The sequence below is a fragment of the Elephas maximus genome, chromosome 4 (genome assembly GCF_024166365.1).
Source record: "Elephas maximus indicus isolate mEleMax1 chromosome 4, mEleMax1 primary haplotype, whole genome shotgun sequence".
Classification (NCBI taxonomy): domain Eukaryota; kingdom Metazoa; phylum Chordata; class Mammalia; order Proboscidea; family Elephantidae; genus Elephas; species Elephas maximus.
In genome coordinates, this window is record NC_064822.1 from 65,962,792 (window position 1) to 65,974,560 (window position 11,769).

General features: G+C 39.8%; 1 protein-coding gene across 3 annotated transcripts in view; it reads left to right on the forward strand.

The window, feature by feature from the left end:
* RIMKLB (ribosomal modification protein rimK like family member B) overlaps positions 1 to 3,652 on the forward strand; it is a 55,199-nt gene extending 51,547 nt beyond the window's left edge. For all 3 annotated transcript variants that reach the window (XR_007517121.1, XR_007517122.1, XR_007517123.1), the window contains exon 9: positions 3,499 to 3,652. The gene's annotated coding sequence lies outside the window, so the exon portion shown is untranslated. The remainder of the gene's footprint in view (positions 1 to 3,498) is intronic.
* Positions 3,653 to 11,769: the final 8,117 nt, after the last annotated feature.

The window sequence follows — 11,769 nt, forward strand, 5'->3', positions numbered from 1 at the left end:
GCTGTCCCCTTTGTATCTAGACCCCTGTCACTGTGCATGCCCATTATTTCTACTCTGTTTGTCTTTCTCTCTTATCTGTCTCTGCTTTTCCTCTCTTCCACTATCTTTCTCTAGTTGTGCTTCTGCTTCCCAAATTTGGACCTTTATCTCTCACCTGTTTCTCTGCATACTTTGTCTCTTTCTCTTGTTCATTCCCTCTGAATTTTACTTTTCCAATGCTGCCATTTTTATCTCTGCCAGACTTCTTCTGTGTATGTGCACGCATGCACATGTGCTCCCCCTTCTCATTTGCATTCTCTGTGTCTGTATCTTGCTGTGTAATGGAGCTTTATTTCCTTGCCACAGCACTGTCTTTAGATATGTGAATCAGTAACGACTTTGTGGCCTTGTATGTGTTAGAGTTTGACGAGGCTGAGTAGAAAAAATGAAGTCCCCTAGAACAAAGAATGTAAAACTTCAGTTCTTAAATGTATAATAAGATGCAGATCTGGTTACTCAACTACATATTTATTTTTACCCATAGTATCCTTATTGTTCCTGGCAACCAAATTATTTAAGATCTTTTGGACAAAAAGGAAAGGCATATGGTTCTGAAGCTTTTCTAGACTTTTAACTTCAAATTGACTTTTTTTTTTTTTTAAGTCTAATGAAATATGGAAATGACCAAAACAGTCAGTGTTTTATAGACTTATGTACCAGAGAAAATCAGTTTCTAGTTTTTCAGGTGAAGGTTAAAACTCTGACTAAATCTTTTGTCTAGGATGTATAAGAACATTTTAGAAATATTTTTATTAACTCTTAAAGTAGCACACAGATAATTGTTTCTAAATTTTATAGACGGTAAAAACAATACCTAGAGAAGAGATTACTTAAGGGAGTTCTGACTTTCTGTTAATATCTATAATAACAGGTTGTGCTACTGGCCTACAGAGGCCTGTCACAGTTTACAATTTTACAAATAAGTAAGCTAAAGTCCAGAGATATTCGTGACTGGCCAAGATTACAGAGCCACAACTAGGACCCAAGTCTCCTAACTGCAAATCCAGTGTTCTTTGTAGTGTGTACTATGCATCCTTCAAAAACTACAATAGTCATTGAACCAAGTGCCCTGCAGCAAGAACTGTGATGTCATAAAGAAAGTATCACTATTTGTACCTGCATTTATCTATTATAGGGTTGGAAGTTGTAATAGGTTTCTAGGGCTGCCTTAACAAAGTACCACAAACTGCATGGCTTAAAACAAGAGATGTTTATTCTCTCACAGTTGTGGAGACTACAAGGCCAAAATCAGGATATTGGCAAGATTATGCTCCCTCCAAAGGCTCTTGGGGAGAATATGTTCCCTGCCTTTCTCTTAGCTTCTCTTAGCTTGCCAGCAAATCTTAGTGTTCCTTGGCTTCTAGAGGCCTCAGTGCAATTTTTGTCTCCTTTGTCACATGGCATTCCCTCTATATATTTGTGTGTCTTTTTATCCCTCTTTTTATAGGAATACCAGTCACATTGGATTTAGGGCCCACCCAGCTTCAAAGTGACTTCATCTTAATTTGATTATGTATGCAAAGACCCTATTTCCAAAGAAGGTCACATTTACAGATACCAGGGGTTCAGACTTGAACATATCTTTTTGAGAAACATAGTTAACCCACAATAGGATCTTTTCAAATGAAGGATAAATATATGTATATTTTTTTTATTGTACTTTAGGTGAAGGTTTACGGAACAAACTAGTTTCTCATTAAACAGTATACATATTGTTTTATGACATTGGTTAACAACCCCATGACATGTCAACACTCTCCCTTCTCGACCTTGTGTACCCTATTTCCAGCTTTCCTGTTCCTTCCTGCCTTCTAGTCCTTGCCCCTGGCCTGGTGTGCCCCTTTAGTATCATTTTGTTTTATGGGCCTGTCTAATCTTTGGCTGAAGGGTGAACCTCAGGAGTGACTTTACTGAACTAAAAGGGTACCTGGGGGCGATACTCTCAGGGTTTCTCCAGTCCCTGTCAGGCCAGTATGTCTGGTCTTTTTTTGTGAGTTAGAATTTTGTTCTACATTTTTCTCCAGCTCTGTCTGGAACCCTCTATCGTGATCCCTGTCAGAGCAGTCAGTGATGGTATCTGGGCACCATCTAGTTGTACTAGACACTAGACACAGTCTGGTGGAGGCTGTGGTAGTGTTTTTTGTCTTAGTCAAGAATTTCCCCCAACAGTCAACAATTGCTTTAAAGATGAGACTATAAGGGGGCAGAGAAACTAGACTACCATATTTTTTTGCAGATAATACATGCCTTCTGCATTTGTCAACCATTCCCTCCCCCCACTAGGAATTTTCATAAGCGCCACTATGCTGTAAAAAAAAATACTAGCATAACACACTTAAGAAAATACCTCACATGGGGAGGGAGCGATTGACAAATGTAAAGGCACATGTTATTTACATAAAAATACAATAATGGAAATGGAACAACCAGAATGCTCATGGTGAAAAACGTAACCAGTGTCACTGAACAATTTGTGTAGAAATTGTTGAATGGGAACCTAAACCTTCACCAAAAAAAAAAAAAAATTTTTTTTTTTTTTAATTTCTGGTTGGTATGTAAAAATATTAGTGCTTTAGAACTGAAAGAAGATGACCAACTTGAATCTTAATCTGGATCAAAATTGGTTGCTCATTCTGTAATTTATTGAAAATTTAGCCTAGAGCCCAAAGTAAGAGCATGTTTAGTTTAATTTTGTTTTGTGCATTTTGGTAAAATAATTTAAGATTTATTTTCTGTGATATTGTACAGAAAGATTTATCATTTTTTTTTCCTGTGTGGTTTTTCCAATGAAACACAATTGGATTTTTATTAGTTTGTATATGAGCCTTATGTTAAACCATATTTATTAATGATAATGAACATTCAGTGTCTAAAATTGGATTGATTTTTGTAAAACGTAGGTTATTTCTGTATATAGTACAATTTAAATTAATCCATGGGAAAGTATGCTTAACTAAATGTCTGGTTGAAATGAGTTACAAACTCAGGGATAAAAAAAAAGAAGAAAGTGTTGGTTATTGTGTGGGCAACATCTTGATGAAGTAAAGATATTATGGGTTATAAGTTGAACTAGTAACTCTTCACCCACTACAGAGAACTAAATCCAGGAAGTTAGAATACTAGTCTCACCCAAAGAAAGGTCAAGTGAATTTGGGAAGTACCGTTGGTCTTGTGAAACAATAAGAGAGTTAGTTTTTAGTTTTTAATGATAAGAGCATTAAACATCTGTCAAGTTACAATTAAGAGTGTTGCTTTGTTAATTGAGATCCGTCACCGAGACAAAGTAATATACTTACAAAAAGCATGGATATTGTTTTTGGTAGTCTAGCCGATTTGTAATATTGTCAGATTATTTGGTTTTCTGACTTTATTTTCTCTTTTTTGCTCATCCTAACTGTAGAGACTGTTTTAAATTTTAAATTTAAATCTGTGATTATGTGAATGTGGCTTTTCTTATAGGTTCGTTTGAAGTAACCAGTGATCCTTTTTGCGTACCTCATTAAGAGAATGGATGAAGATTGATTTGACTGTGGAGGATAGAAATACACAAAATACGGAAGCAATACTTTAACTGGTTTGGCTTTTCTAAAATAAAAACGCTATGAACTAGAAACGAAATAACCTGGAGTGTGACTCTTTCTTTTGGCGACTGTTTTTACCCACTCCATGCTTAATTAATTCATTTCAGTCCAGATGCCTAAACTTGAAGTCTGGTTCCTTATGTGTAATTCTCTTATGCTATTCCTCAACTTTTGGAAGATGAAATTTTTGAGTCTTTTGGTTCTTGACAGACAGATCTCTCTATAACATTTTCTGAAACCCTTAAACATAGGTAACCCATTACCTATTTTTGTTGAATTGATTCCAATTCTTAGCAACCCCATAGAGTTTCCAAGTAGCTCCTGGTGGATTCGAACCGCCGATCTTTTGGTTAGCAGGCATAGCACTTAACCACTATGCCATCAGGATTTCCTTACATATAGTTAGGCCCTCAAATATTCATTAGGTGGACTTTGCCTGCCCCTTTCATCACTTTGTCTGTGCTGAATAAATATTGCTATATATTCTATCTGAAGAAATGTGAAAATAGCTTGGGGGTGGTATCTGACCTCCTCCAACCCCACAAGGGAAAGGAGACCCAACATAACAGCTCTAGGCTGATTCCTGTGAGGTGGACGTGAGACATGCCTCCTCCCTCCACCATCTTTACCAATTCTGACACCAAATGTCTTTGCCACAGCACTCTCTGCTGGGTTCAATAATTCATTGCAATGGCCAGACAACTCACAGACCATACTCACAATTATGGCATTTATTAGGTAAGTAACAGTTCAGGCTCAAGAACACTCAGGATACAACTCTTCTATCAGGATTGTCTCTCCCTAGCTGGGCTTGTGGGCACACCTCTCCCTGGCCCTCAGTCCCTGCCCAAAGGCACTCAGCTTTCTCTGTGGATGGGAAGCCCATCACAGCATCTCTGGGTGATGGGTCTCTCTTGCTGGCCTCTCCTTCCTTGATGGTGGTGGGCTCCTCTTCTCCACTCTAGCATTGGCTCTCTTTAAGGGCAAAACTGACCAATCCCCTTGGTAGGCCACAATTACCTATCATACAGTCAGTTGGGTGGGAGTTACAAGACCATGGCTAGAAAGGCCACATACAAAAGTAACGAATCGCGTTGCAAGAAATGCAACTTTCATTCCACCATGAGGAGGCTCTTGCACAGACTTACAGCAGCATTGCATACTAAATTGTAATCTTGTGACTAGAGACTATGTCTGATCTATTATAGTTGAGCTTTGCAGGATCTAATACTATTTGTGTATTCAGAGGCAGCCCTAGTTTTCTTGTGTTTTTTTTTGTACTTTAGATGAAGGTTTACAGAACAAGCCAGTTTCTCATTAAACAGTACACACATTATTTTATGATATTGGTTAACAACCCCACAACATGTCAACACACTCCCTTTTCAAACTTTGGGTTCCCTATTTCCAGCTTTCCTGCCTTCTAGTCTTTGTCCCTGGACTTGTGTGCCCCTTTAGTCTCTTTTTGTTTTAGGGGCCTGTCCAATCTTTGGCTGAGGGGTGAACTTCAGGAGTGACTTGATTACTGAGCAGAAAGGCTGTCTGGAGGCCATACTCTCAGGGTTTCTCCAGTGTCTTGTCAAGCCAGCAAATCTGGTCTTTCTTTTTGAGTTAGGATTTTGTTCCATATTTTTCTCCAGCCCTGTTCGGGACCCCGTATTGTGATCCCTGTCAGAACGGTCAGTGGTGGTAGCTGGGCACCATCTGGTTGTACTGGACTCAGTCTGGTAGGGGCCATGGTAGATGTGGTCCTTTAGTCCTTCGGACATATATTTCCCTTGTATCTTTAGTTTTCTTCATTTTTCCTTGCTCCCGAAGGGGTGAGACCAGTGGAGTATCCTAGATGACCGCTTACAGGCTTTTAAGACCCTAGACACTACTCACCAAAGCAGAATGTAGAACATATTTTTTATAAACTATGTTATACCAGTTGAGCTAGATGTTCCCCTGAGACCGTAGTCATCACAGACCTCAGCCCAGCAATTCAGTCCCTCAGGGAGTTTGGATATATCTGTGGAGCTACCGTGGCCTTGCCTTGTACATGTGCTGGCTTCCCCATCTATTGTTTTTCGATTCCCACCCCTACCCCCTCGTAACCATCAAAGATTGTTTCTTTTTGTATGTAAACCTTTTTATGAGTTTTTACAGTAGTGGTCTGTGTGCTTTTGTGATTGACATTTTACTCAGTATAATGCCCTCCAGATTCATCCACGTTATGAGATGCTTCACAGATGCATCGTTGTCCTTTCACAATGTGTAATACTCCATTGTGTGTATGTATCACTGTTTATCCATTCTTCTGTTGATGGGCATCTAGGTTGTTTCCATCCTTTTGCTATTGTGAACCATGCTGCAGTGAACATGAATGTTTATATGTCTATTTGTGTGACAAGTCTTATTTCTCCAGGATATATTCCTAGGAGTGGGATTGCCGGCTCATATGGTATTTCTATTTCTACCTTTCTAAGAAAGCACCATATCATTTTCCAAAGTGGTGGTATTATTTTGCATTCCCAGCAGTTCCCACAGCCTCTCCAGGTTATTTCCTGTTTTTTTTTTTTGATTCGTGCCGGTAATGCTGGGGTAAGATGGTATCTCATTGTGGTTTTGATTTGCATTTCTCTAATGGCTAGTGATCTTGAGCATTTCCTCATGTGTCTGTTGGCTGCTTGAATGTGCTCTTTGGTGAAGTGTCTGTTCATTTCCTTTGCCCATTATTTAGTTGGATTATTTGTCTTTTTGTTATAGAGGTGTTGGATTTTCTTGTGGGTTTTAGGGATTAGACCTTCGATTTGTAATAGCCAAAAATTTTTGTTTGTGGATTTCTTACTCATTTCTTTTGTTTTTGTAGCTCTTGTTTTTATTGAGTTTATGTTTTTCTTCTTTATTTTGATGAGTACGTTTGTTAACTTTGTGATTACCTTGAAATTTACCCTTATCTTACTAGGTTTTAACCAGTCTGTTATTAATTGGTATCACCTTGCCTTCCTGTCTATTAGAAAGTTCCATACCTACACAGTTTATTCCCTCTTTTATTGCTCTGACATTGTTGTCATTTACAGATTAACCTCTCTGGTTCCCTGTTGTAATTCTTTTGGTTTTGGAGAGTCCTTGAGAGATCATTTCCTGGGTTGGTGTCTGGCTGTTACAATCTTGTGTCCTAGATTCCAGCTATGGTCTGATGTTGTTTGTTCTCAGACCACAGGACTCCCCTTTTATAATTCTTGTAAGTTTGTGTTTGGTTTTTACATATTCCCTTAATTACCATTTATCTGGTAATGTCCTAATTTCATGATAATATTTGAAAAAAAGTTTTGCAGGATATATTGGTTGGCAATTTTTTTCTTTCAAGGTTTTATATATGTCATCCCATTGCCTTCTTGCCTGCATGGTTTCTGCCAAATAATCAGTTTAGTCTTACTGTTTCTCATCTGTATGTGATTTTTGTTTTTCTCGAGCTACTCTGAGGACTTTCTCTTTGTCTTTGGTTTTAGCGAGTGTGGCCGTGATGACTTGCTGTTTTTCTTTTGAGGTCTATCCTGTGTGGGGCTCTTGAGCTTCTTGGATGTTCACCGTCATCTTTCATGATATTAGGGAAGTTTTTTGTCAGCAATTCTTCAATAATCCTCTCTGTGTTTTCCATTTTTTCCCTCTGTTCTGGAACTCCAATCACTCGCAGATTTTTGCTTTTGATTGTATCACACATAATTCTCAGGGTTTCTTCATTTTTTTCTTCGTTCTTTTTTCTGATTTTGCCTCAAACAGTTGGATCCAAGTGTTTGTCTTTAATTTCACTTATTTTCCATCATTTCAGACCTGCTCCCCAGACCTTCTATGACACTGTCCATTTCTGAAATCTTGTGTATCTTTTGGATTTCTAATTGTTATTTTTTTATGATTTCTAGTTGTGAATATATTTTGGCATTTTGTTCCTGTATTTTCCTGAATTCCATTTTTTGGTCTGTGTTTTCTATGAATTTGTCTATTTTTTCTTCATTTTTGTTGGCTTTTTGCTTCAGCTCTTGGAGTGCTCTAAATATTAGAGATTTGAATTCCCTGTCAGGTTGTTCTAGTGCCTTTTCTTCTACTGGAAAGTCATCTGGTGTTTTATTTTGGATGCCTACTGGAACCATCCTGTCTGTTTTTAATATTTTTTGGTATTGTCTGCTGTCTTCAGTACACTCAGTAGTTATTTTCTTTGTTTGATATTGTCTGCTGTCTTCAATACACTCAGTAGTTATTTTCTTTGTTTATTGATTGTATATCTGTTTGTTTTGTCCTGGCATTTTGTTTTGTTATGTCCAGACAGGCTGTGTGTTCTTTGTTGTTTACTCCTCTATGGTTGTGATACTTTTCACCACCTTGTCCAATGGGCAGGTCCAGCTGAAAGGGAGGGCCTGGGATGGGTTGTTTATGGCAAGTACTAGGGCCAACAGGGCGGGCTGGGAATCAGTGCTGGGCAAGTTCTGTTAGGCTGTGCCTGTGCTGCTTCTGGGTGTGATGTTCAGTGCACAGTGCAGGTAGGCAGGAAGGAGGGGGGAGGTTGTGATGTGTAGACCTAATATGAGTGTGGGAAAAAGGAGAAACAGGATTCAAAACAAAAGCGTGCTAAGGGAGCTTGCCATCGGAGTGGAGAGATGAGAAACCAAGAAATGGAGAAAAGCAGGAAAAAAATTGTAACTACGTAAAAATTTGGAAAAATAAAACTTTAGTGAGAGGTATCTTGGATCTTAAATGCTAGCAAGTGGCCATCTAAGATGTGTCAATTGATTGCAACCCACCTAGAGCAAAGGAACATGAACACTAAAGACAATGGTAAAGATGAGCCCAAGAGACAGGGCCACAAAAACCAGAGACTCCATCAGCCTGAGACTGAAAAAACTAGATGGGTGCACGGTTACCACCAGTCACTGCCCTGACAGGGAACACAACAGAGAATCCCTGATAAAACAGAACAGTGGGAAACAGATTCAAATTCTTGTAAAAAGACCAGGCTTAATGGTCTGACTGAGACCAGAGGGACCCTGGAAGTCATGATCCCTGGACCCTTTGTTAGCCCAAGATGAGAACCGTTACTGATGCCAACTCTTCAGACAGGGCTTGAACTGGACTATAAGATAGATAATGATACTGGTGAGGAGTGATCTTGGCTCAAGTAGACACATGAGACTATGTGGGCAACTCTGGTCTGGAGGCAAGATGAGAAGGAAGAGGGGTACAGGAGGTGCTGCTGGAATGGACACAGGGAATACAGGGTGCAGAGGGGGAAAGTGCTGTCTCAGGAGGAGGACAGCTAGAGTACATATCAAGGTGTGTATAACTTTTCATATGAGAGACTGACTTGATTGAAAACTTAAAGCACCATAAAAAAAAAATTGGAAAAAGACAAAAAGGAAAAGCTCCCAGTGGTCCCACTGGTTCAGCTTTGAAGACTGGAGAAGTAGCTTCCAGGCTGTGCAGTATAGCCTGGTTAGAGGGGGTATACATGTCACACAGGCCCAGGATTCAGGAGACAGGAAAAAAAGGTAAGTATAGAGAGACAAGAACTAAGAAATGAAGGAGAAAAAAAAGAAATGCCCCCAGGGATCCCACTAAGCCATGCAGTGCAGCTCAGCTAGAAGAGGCTACCAAGCCGTTGGGGGAGGGGGGGACCAGGAATCCCACCAGTGTGGTGTCGCAGGCTGGGGGAGTGGTTCCCCAGTCGAGCAGTGTTTCACAGCCTTTCAAGAGGAAGCAGAGATGTCAGAAAGGAGGGGGAGGTCGTGGGAGGCATGGAAGAAACCAAAAGAAATGGAAAAAAGCAACATCAGCAACAGACAAATGGCACTCAGGGAGCTGGCTAGTGTGGGCAGGGTGAATCCAAGCAGCCCGAGGCTGAAGCAGTTGCCTTCAGGCCAGAAGACTTCAGCTGATAGGAAGCAAGGGAGGCTAAGGTGGGGGCGGGGGGAAGTGTGGGGGTTAGGAAAGCCTATGTTGCTGGTTACCAGGTGCTCTGTCTTCTGCTGGGAGCTCCATGAAGCTGCTTCCCCGTGCTCCCTGTCCATTAATTTCCAACAGGAATACAAGATGGCAAATCCATGCTGTGTTAGCTGATAGAGGTCCTCCATACGCGTCTCCTCTGTTTTCTGTCAGTTTCTTATCCCATTTGATGCTTGGCTGAGTTCTTTATCTCTTCATTTGACACTTTGGGTTCAAGGACTAATGTTTGCCTCCATTTTACTTAGTTCTGCAAGTCTTTGCTGTGGAGGGACGGTGTGGTGCTTCTGTCTATGGCACCATGTTGGCTGGAAGTCCGAGCCCTAGTACTTTTGACAAAGAATGGGCTGTGCAGTCAGATATTTTTCAGATTTTAATTCTTTTACTTACTGGCTGCATGGCCTTTGGACAAGTCACCATAAAGTATTTGTAGATGTGCAAGTAATTATACCTACTTTACTGGTTTAGTATGTAAAGATTAGCTATGCTATAGTACATGTAGGAGCCCTGGAGGCATAGTGGATACGGACTTGGCTGCTAAGCAAAAGGTAGGCAGTTTGAACTTTCTTCCCCCCTACCCACTCAGCAGCTTATTGGGAGAAAGATGTGGCAGTCTGCTTCCGTAAAGATTGATGGCTTTGGAAACCCTGTAGTGCAGTTCTACTCTGTCCTATAGGGTCACTACAAGTTGGAATCAACAGCAACAGGTTGTAATATATGTATGGTGCTAAGCACATAGTTTAGTATTTAATAAATGCTTACTGTCCTTTAATTCTCAGAAGAAAGGCCAGTCGATCTGTTCCAAAAAAACAGCCTTTGAAAACCCTGTGGAATACAATTCTACTCTGATGCATGTGGGGTTGCCAACTGGTTTGGATGGGTATTTTTTTTTTTTTTTTTTTTTTAGCCCTTTAATTAGATCTGTGTAGGCTCCAGTTCAGGGTGTTTGCAATGAAATCAGCTAATAAGTAAGACCAAGCAAGTCTGTTATTTGCATAGTAGTCTTTAATAACCACAGCATAATCATTTGACAGGTATCATTATGCCCTGTGAGTAAAGTGTAGCTTTTTCACTTAGAACTGAGTCTAAATTTTAGCTTTCCCACATCCAAGTTCTGTGATTATGGCCAAGTTAGACTCTCTATTCACCAATTTTTATGTCTATAAAAGATGATCAGTGGTAGGTTTTATTTAAGAGAGTTAAATGAAATAATTGTAATAGCATTTGCAATATTGTTGTTAGGTGCTGTTGAGTCAATTCCGACTCATAGCTACCCTAACTACAACGGAATGAAACATCGTCCAGTACTGTGCCATCCTCACAATCTATATTTGAGCCCATTGTTGCAGCCACTGTTTCCATCCATTTCATTGAGGGTCATCCTCTTTTTCACTGACTCTCTACCAAGCATGATGTCTTTCTCCAGGGGCTGGTCCCACCTGATAACATGTCCCAAGTACGTGAGACTAAGTCTCACCAGCATTGCTTCTAAGGAGCATTCTGGCTGTACTTTTTCCAAGACAGACTTGTTTGTTCTTTTGACAGTCCATGGTATATTCAATATTCTTCACCAACACCATAATTCAAAAGCACCAGTTCTTCAGTCTTCCTTATTCATTGTTCAGCTTTCACATGCATATGAGGCGATTGAAAATACCATGGCTTCGGTCAGGTGCACCTTAGTCCTCAAAGTGACATCTTTGCTTTTAAAGAAGTCTTTTGCAGCAGATTTGTCCAGTGCAATATGATGTTTGATTTCTTGACTGCTGCTTCCATGGGCATTGATTGTGGATCCAAATAAAATGAATCCTTGACAACTTCAATATTTTCTCCATTTATCATGATGTTGCCTATTGGTTCAGTTGTGAGGATTTTTGTTGTCTTTATATTGAGGTATGATCCATACTGAAAGCTGTAGTCTTTGATCTTCACCAGTCTTTGATCTGCACCAGTAATAATCAGTGTTAAATAAATGTCTCTTCTGGAATGTCTCTCCCCTTTGCACTGGGAGAACCACCAAAAAAAAAAAAGTGACAATCTCTGTCCTCCATTAGACTATCAATCTACTGGGATATGAGAAGACAACATACTATGAACAATTAAATTTTCAAGATACGGTAAAATTTGGTGCAAAAATGAATGGAATTCAGGGGGAAATACTCATATACCTTTA